This window comes from Setaria viridis, chromosome 3 (assembly GCF_005286985.2).
Source record: "Setaria viridis chromosome 3, Setaria_viridis_v4.0, whole genome shotgun sequence".
Classification (NCBI taxonomy): Eukaryota; Viridiplantae; Streptophyta; class Magnoliopsida; order Poales; family Poaceae; genus Setaria; species Setaria viridis.
The window spans coordinates 14954241-14963496 of record NC_048265.2 but is presented as its reverse complement, the minus strand read 5'-3'; positions in this window follow the sequence as shown (position 1 = coordinate 14963496).

Here is a 9256-nt window from a genome sequence, read left to right as displayed (position 1 = left end):
GAACACTACCGGACAAAATACATCTGGTTTGAGGCAGTGGATTTCGAAACATCGTACCACACCATCCTCGGAAGAATAGCATTAGCCAAATTCATGGCCATCCCGCACTCCATGTAATTAGTACTCAAGATGCCGGGACCCAAGGGAGTACTCTCCCTGTGCGGAGACTTGAAGAGGTCGTTTGATTGCGACACAGAAGTCGTGGAGCTAGCAACAACTACCCAAGTGTCAAACTCGATGATGCAAGTCTTTGCCGCATTAAAGAAGCTGCCCCCATTAGAACTCGAGATTCCAGAAAAGAAGTCAGGGGCAACCAAGGTTAAGTCGGCAAGTGAAGTAGACATCAAAGCCATTGACCTTGAGACTGGTGATAGCTCCAAGATAGCTCTGATTGGCACAGGGCTGGATTCTAAATACGAAAGCGCGCTCGTCAACTTCCTCCAGTCCAACAGAGACATCTTCACGTGGAAACCAGCAAACATGCCAGGGGTGCCCAAGGAGTTGAACGAGCACTCACTAAACATGAATCCAAAAGCTACACAAAAAAAGGCAACGCCTACGATGATTTGCCCAAGATAGAAGAGAAGCCATCAAAAAAGAGCTGGCCAAACTACTCACGGCGGGTTTCATAAAAGAAGTCTATCATCCAAAGTGGCTCGCCAATCCTGTCCTGGTGCGAAAGAAAAACAACAATGAGTGGAGGATGTGTGTCGACTACACAGACCTCAACAAGCACTGTTCAAAGGATCCCTTCAGGCTCCCTAGAATTGATCAAGTCATCAACTCCATAGCTGGATGTGCCCTAATCTGTTTTCTCGATTGCTATTTGGGGTATCACCAGATAGCTCTCAAAGAGGAAGACCATATCAAGACCGCATTCATCACCCCATACGGAGCTTTCTGCTACACAACAATATCTTTCGGGCTGAAGAACGCCGGTGCCACATATCAACGAGGCATGCAAGAGTTCTTCAAGAAGCAGCTACACCACAACGTGGAACCGACATGGTCGTAAAGACTAGAAATCCCGACGACCTGATTGCGGATCTAGAAGAAACTTTTGCAAGTTTGCGAGAGTTCCGATGGAAGTTTAACCTGACAAAGTGCGTCTTTGGCGTGCCCTCCGGGAAACTACTCGGGTTCATCATTAGTCATCGAGGCATTGAAGCTAACCCCGATAAGATCTCTGCAATCACCGATATGCATGCCCCATCAAGCATTAAGGACGTGCAGAAGCTGACTCGATGTATGACGGTCCTCAACAGATTCATCTTAAGGCTTGGAGAACGGGACCTACCCTTCTTCAAACCACTCAAGCGGCAACACAAGTTTAAGTAGACTTCCTATTAAAGCCACTAGTCCTCACGATGCCAAACACAAACGAGGACTTGCTCCTTTACATCACCGCAACTACTCATGTCGTTAGCACGACGATCGTGGTTGAAAGACCAGAACCAGGCCATGTATACAAATTACAGAAGCATGTTTACTTCATCAGTGAGGTGTTGTCAGATTTCAAGGCCACATACGCACCGAACCAGAAGCTGTTGTACGCGATACTGCTCACATCCCGCAAGTTACGACATTACTTCTAGGAGCACCAGGTCTCCGTTGTCACCAACTTCCCCCTGGGAGAAATTTTTCACAATCGGGATGCAACAGGAAGAATATATAAGTGGGCAGTAGAACTCGAAGCATTGTCCTTGAAATTCAAGTTAAGGACTGCAATCAAGTCCAGAACCCTAGTCGATTTCATGGCAGAATGGCAGGAAAATCAACTACCAACACCAGCGGAGTGTTCAGAGCATTGGGTCATGTGTTTCGATGGATCACTCAATCTCGAGGGCGCCGGCGCAGGAGTACTCTTGATATCTCCCAAAGGCGAACAAGTTAAGTATGTCCTGCAAATCTTCTAGGAAGTGTCCAACAATGAAGCTGAATATGAGGCGCTTCTGCAGGAGCTCCGCCTGGCAGTCTCGGAATAAAATGATCGTTGGTCTATTGTGACTCACTGGTGGTGTTCAATCAAGTGAACGATGAGTAGGACCACCATAAGAGAACATGGATGCGTATTGTCTAGAAGTACGCAAGCTAGAGAACAAATTCTCTAGTTTGGAGTTCCACCATGTAGTTCGCGAGAACAACGTTGCCGCGGACGTCCTATCCAAGCTTGGATCTACTCGTGCTCAAGTTCCAGCAAGGATTTTCATCCATGAGCTACACATGCCATCCATAACGGATTCGGCAACATCAACAACCATCGATCGAGGTCCTACCACACCAGATCAGAAGGTTATGATGATCGAGGTCCTACCTTCGAGTTCCTGATCTCAGTGAGTCCCACCAACCAAAACACTACTTCGAGCACCCCCGTGGTAGGTTGCTGGGTCTAAACACCAACAATCGTATCGTGTCGTGCATGACCGAGGAAACACTGGTGAATGGTGAATAGTACTGATGCACTGGTGAAGCCGGAAATACTGGTGCACGACAACGATGGAAACACGTACGAGCAGTTCCGTACAGCACTGGTGAATGGTGAGTAGTACTAATGCACTGGTGAAACTGAAGAAACACTGGTGCACGACGACGACGGAAACACGTACGAGCAGTTCCGTACATATATTCCTCACTCTGCAAACAATACCAGAGTAATATAACTTTAGTTCCGAAGGCGAGATGCCACATTAAGGGGGTGTTTGGATACGAGGTGTTAAACTTTAACAGTGTCACATCGGATGTTCGGATGTTAATTAGGAGAACTAAACATGAGCTAATTATAAAACTAATTGCAGAACCTTCTGCTAATTCATGAGATGAATCTATTAAGCCTAATTAATCCATCATTAGCAAATGGTTACTACAGCACCACATTATCAAATCATGGACTAATTAGGCTTAATAGATTCGTCTCGCGAATTACACTCCATCTGTGCAATTAGTTTTGTAATTAGCCTATATTTAATACTCCTAATTAGCATCAAACATCCGATGTGACGGGTGTTAAATTTTAACGTCTTGTTGCCAAACAGGCCCTAAGCTCTAACGCTATGTTAAATCGGTTTTGCTATATCTCGTTCACTCAATTTTTTTTAATTCTCTTTGCTCCCGATCTTTATTGCTCCCCCTTCTCTATATGCCCCAATGTCGGGTACTTTTGCATTAGCACCAACAGGAAGAATCGTGTATGACATCATCAAGTGTTTGATGAACATCATGCTTTATGGGTTATTGTCCTGGAGAATACTACGGTTTGTGCTCGGTTGTAAGTGTCCTCATGGCACCGACTTGCAATTGGGAAGGTACGCCGTCGGACAGCGAGGCCCTAGTGACCAGTGACATCACCAAGTCCTTAAGTTAATGAAACGCATATTCCCCTAATAAGAGAAGAAGCCATGCGAGTTTTAGTAGAGGTAGAACATCCCAGACTTCTAGATTTATCTTCAGTCAAACATTTTGTACGATTGGCCGTCAATTTATAGAACTTCGTATGGTTTAACTTCATAAGATTTGTATGTTTCTAGATTTAACATTAGAAATTACTTTATACTATATGGTTTGCATATATTGTTTAACTATACGAATTCCTGTAATGAATTGATGGTCAAAGATAGAAATGATTGATCTAGAATAGAACTAAAATGACAGCTAATTTGAAACGGATAGAGTACTGCTATACTTTTCTCGGTGCTAGTAAATGTGCCATAGTAGGCTACTAGGCTACCAGCAGCATACCGTAGTAGTAGGTCGGGCCAGGCAGGTTCCAATCCGGTTTGCGCCCAGGGACGAGGGAGAGGGGTTAAGGTTTTTGGACCCCGTATGCACGATTGGAGCCGTGGGCCTGTACTGTATGGCGTGGACGGCCCATGCATCCCGGACAGGTCACTGTTGACCTCGTCCACGCTCACCACCTCGATCATCTTTTGAATTGGTCCCCCTCAAAAAAAAATCTTTTGAATTGGTTGCACGTGCCTGTCAATGGGAATATACGGAATTACGGATGATTCCTCCTAATTCACCACTGAGAACGGACGCGTGTTTGCTTGCATGAAACTTGTCGAAGAGATGGATAGCAAATTAGCAATAGCGTATGATGGTGCGACGGTTAGGATTGACTGTGGGTGTAAAACACGCAGCACGCGTTGAATCTTTTACTCGATGTGCATAGCATAGTGAGTGGGGGATTGAGATGTACTATATATGTGTTTTAAGATCAGTAGGAGCAGCTAGCCTCAGGATGTTTAATTTCCGCACGTTTTTATCTTCATCATATCTCGCAAGTGATAAGGTCCATCATCATACGTCTTTATTTCCATCTCGCAAGAAAGTTATCGAACTTTCCCATAAGTCTTACCAACCAAATTAAGATCATGTTTGTTCGAGCTTTTGCTTTTCAAAAACTAGCTTTTGGCTTTCCGTTCTGGAATGCTGACTTTCGGAAAGCTAAGGTCTGTTTGGCAACCTAGCTTTCTGAAAGCGGAGGAGGACGAGCAGGGGCCCTTCCTCGACGCCGTCTCCTCCAAGGACGCCGGCGCCACCGTCACCTCCACGAGGTCATGTCCCTCGAGGCTGGGGCCGAGCTCGCTGCCGAGGAGGCCGTGCTCATGAGGATGCTGCAGGCGCTCCTCGCCTGCCTTCGCGCCCCCGCCGCTGCGCTCAGCAAGGTTGTCGACGCCATCGCCATCTGCCGCTGGCGAGGGCAGGGGTCGATCTACTCACTCACGTTCGACGAGTTCCATAGCATGTGCGGGATGGGCAGGTGGCTCGGCAAGGACTTTGGCTCCATGTTCGGACAAGCTGCTGCGGAGCATCTGGACCTCTGAGGAGAGCCAGGCCATGGCGTCAGCGTCCGATTTGAGTGGAGGTCGAAAACCCCCGTGAAAAGTTGGTGAGCGCGGAAAGTTAGCAAGAGCACGGGAAACAGGAGCTCACCAGTGAACAATTTGAGTTGTTGGTTGGCGCAGATGGTGGCCGGAGGTAGGAAATCGACAGCGGGGTCGTGCTCAGGCGGTTGGCGGCAATGGAGGCCGCGAGATCCGCGATTCCAGTCGAGGTGGAGCTCGGCTGTACCTAGGGCTTGGTCTTGAATGGAGATGGGGAGGTTGTGGTACTGGGGTGAAAGGAATAGGTTGGAGGTGGGGGTGTAACTGGCAAATTTGGTCGGCGAGAGGAGCTACGCCGTCTGCTCTGTTTCGGCCGGGGCGTGTAGGGGCGGAGGACGGTAAAGTTGGCCAGACGGGCCGCCCGGCACGGCACTGGCACGGGCACTATCTGGCACGGCACTATATGGCACGATTACTTAGCCGTGCCGTGCCGTGTAGTGCCGTCGTGCCTAACTGTCGGCACACGCACGGCACTAACAGCCAGTTAGCGTGCCGTGCCGTGCCACAGGGCACGGCGGCACTGCAGTGCCCGTGCCGGCCCTGGCACTATTTTTACACAGAATTACAAGCACAATTCAAAAATAATGAGATTCACAAGCAATTTAGAACTTATCTTGTTGTATTCACAAACTTATAACAAAGTCACAACACAGTCACACAGAGTCATAAAGATAACAAAATAACATTTTATTGGGAGCTTTAGTGCAATGGCTGCCTCATTAAAAACCTATCTAGGTAAAACTCACCCTTGTGAGAAACCCTAGACAGGAAAAAAGAGTGCAGCCCAGCTCCAATTATAAAGTTCATCACAGTCCATGAGTCCAGTACTTAATATTACAGTCCCATTACATAAATGATAACTAATCAAGATAAAGTTCTTCAAAAGCTTCTTCAAGTTCCTTGTCCTCCACCATGTGTTGCAGCCTTGCTTCTGCAGCCTCCCAGTCTTTGATGCAGGTGAGCATCTCCACCATGTCAGGCTTTAGCTACCTCCGCCGCTCCTCGATGATCCTGCCAGTCATACTAAAAGTGGATTCTGAAGATATGGTTGACACAGGAACAGTTAATATATCCTTAGCCATGGTTGACAACACTGGATATGTGAGTTTGTGTTGATGCCACCAGTTCAAGATGTTAAAATCATCATCTAAATGGTTCACTGTGTCACAGTCCAAGTAAGAAACAAGTTCAGAAACATTACCACCTGAAGAATTGGCAACCTGCAGAAGGGCAGTTGTAGATGTATCTCTAGCCATGCTTAAAGTAGCAGCTAGAGAATGCATGCCACCAGCAGAACCAACATCATCATCATCATAAATTTCATCCCAAGCAGACCTTTTCTTACCAGATAGGTTAGGAGGTACAGTCCTCCTCAACCTAACACCTCCATATTTCTCCTCATACTTGTTGTAGACATCAGTAAGTCGAGCTCTAGTGCTAACCTGGTAAGCACTGTAATCTGTACTGGTAAGGGTACCCAACCTCCTGATCACTCTATTGAAACCTTTCATTTTAGCTCTAGGATCCAGGATGAATGCAAAAGAATAAAGCAAAGGTATGTCCCTCCAGTATTTGTTATACTTGTCTATCATAGGTTGAACCACATGTCTGATGTGAGTATCATTAGCATAATTCTTTAAGTGCATAGCAATCTTAACAAGATAATGAATCATAAGTGGAGATGTAGGATAGTACACACCAGACAATGCAACTGTAGCATCATGAAACAATTCAAGAAATCTTAGCACTTTTTCTGCCATAGCCCAATTATCATCAGATAAAAGCAACTGATCACCTTCAACCCTAGGATATTGAGCAACGATGAAAGTTGTGAATGGGACCTTATGAGGAAACAAATGCTTAAGCATTAGATATGTAGAATTCCACCTAACTTTCATGTCTAGTTGAAACTTTCTAGGCCTAACACCAGTGGCAATGCAATAACTTTTATATGCAGCAATTCTTTGATTAGATGAGTTTAAGAAAGATATTGCAATTCTAAACTTCTCAATCAATGGCTTAAGAGCAGTTAGAGCCTCCTTAACAATCAGATTGATAATATGGCATGCACAACGCTGATGCAAGAACAAAGAATTAACTGAATGTGCATTGTCATCCCTATCATCATCCACAACTTCAATACCAAGATATTTAGAAAGAACAGGTCTAAGCTTTTGCATGGCTGAAACATTAGATGATGCATTGTCCAAAGTAACAGCAAAAACTTTTTCAGTCAAACAATAGTCATCAAGCACACATGCAACACGATCAGCAATATTTTGACCATTGTGTGAACAATCAATCAGCCTAAGACCAAGCACTCTCTTCTCTAGTTGCCAATCAGAGTTTATGTAGTGAGCAACAACATTGAGGTAATCCTCTTTGGCATTACCAGACCAAATATCAGAGGTTAGACACACACAATTAACACCAGCAGATTTCACAATCTCAACAAGCTTAGCCTTGCAATCATTGAAGTATTTTAGCAGGTCTCTAGTGGTGGTTTGCCTAGATACTGCAATAAATTTAGGATTATGAGCAGTTCTAATGTAATCTTCAAATGCATAAGATTCACCCAAAGAGACAGGAACATCAAGCCTAGCAAGCAGTCTAACAAGTTAAGTACGGGCAACTATAGGACAGTACTCCCAATTACGAATACTACCATCAGGATTAAAAGAGATTTGTGACTGAGACATGTGAGTTTTCTCACGCCTTCTAGGGCATCTATCCCTATGGCGGGTGAGGTGACCAGTGCCACCACTAGAGCGCCCAGAGTACTCCTTAGAGCAATGGATGCATTTAGCTCCATACCTTACCTTCTTACCGTTCACCATTTTGAATATCTTCTTGAAATCAAGCCACACGGCCGAGGTAGAGGGGCGTGAGCGCTTACCGTTGTTCTCTTCCCCGTCCCCGTCCACTGCTTGGTCATCGCATGGCTCGAGGACAATGGGAGGTTGAGACACATGGCCGAAGAGCTCGGCGGCATCCTCGCGCATGTCATCCTCGTCATCATCTCCGACCAACCCGCAAAGCCGTCTCTCTTGGTTCGACCCACCCTGAACCGTCTCGTCGTCGTCGGATCCGGCCATCGTCACACGCCCGCGCCCCGGTTCCTCAATGGCTACACAAAAACAAGAGTTAGGGTTAGCCGGTTAGGGATAAGGGGTCGATTGAGCAAGGGTTAGGGTTAGGGTTTGCTACCTTGATAGCCGGAGCACCGGAGTCGCCGGCGACATTAACGAAGCACAGATCCAGCGAGACCGACTACGGATCCGACGAGTTCTAATGCGGATCCGGCGAGATCGACGCGGGGCCGAGACCTGGCGAGGCCGACACGGAGATGACGAGAAGGACGACGCGAAGTGAGAATGCGAGATCAAGAAGAGCCATAGGTGATAGGAGTATACATGGCCGTGCCGTGTGCAAGTGCCGGTGGAGGCCGGAGGCCACCGGAGGGGGAGGAGAAGGGCAGAAGGGAGGGGGGATTCGGGGAGGGAGGCAGAGAGCCAGAGAGCCAGAGAGAGAGAGGAGACTCAGGAGAGCGAGCGAAGAGAGAGAGAGGAGCGGCGCAAATGAGCTAGGGTTACGGACGGGGGGTGCGCGTGCCTTTGGCCTCCCTTATATACGCGCCCCCGCCAACGGTCGGATCCAACGGTCGGATGGAGCGGGGGAGGAGGATCCGACGGCTGATAGCCGTTTGAGCCGTGCCTTATGCGGGCCGGCCCATTAAGCATGCCGTGCCCGTGCCGGCACTACGGGCCGAATTGGTGGCCCAGACACGGTACTAACGCCGTGCCGTGCCTGGCACTAGCACGATGGCTCACGGGCCGGGCCGTTTTTGGGCCGTGCTTCTTCGTGTCATGCTCGGGCCGGCCCGTAGTGTTAGTGCCAAATGGAAATCTATAGAGGACGGGCGGCGCGTGCAGGGGTGGAGGGCGGGCGGCGCGCGCAGGGGCGAGGGCGGCGCGACGGGCGTGTGGGGATGGGAGGGCGGCGCGACGGGATGGGGAGGGTGGCGCGGGATGCGAACGATGCCGCGGGATGGGAAGGAGGAGGCAGACGGGGGAAAAGAACATACCGTTTCGGCACTTTACCGATGGCATGCAAGTAATTGTTGTCGAAAGCTCGCGAGAAGCTCGTTTTTTTGCTACTTTCCAGCTTTCCATTGTAACGTGGCTTTCCACAGCTTCTTTCCCATGAAAAGTTAGGCTCGAAAGCTAGCTGTTTGTTTGGGCTTTCAGCTTCTTGAGGCTGAAAGCTGACTGAAAGCTCAAACAAATAGGGACTAAGCACGTTGTACTCTCGGATAGCTAGGCTTCTCGATCGCTTTCTCAGGTAGCTAGGGGAGATGGCACAGCTCAGTTATT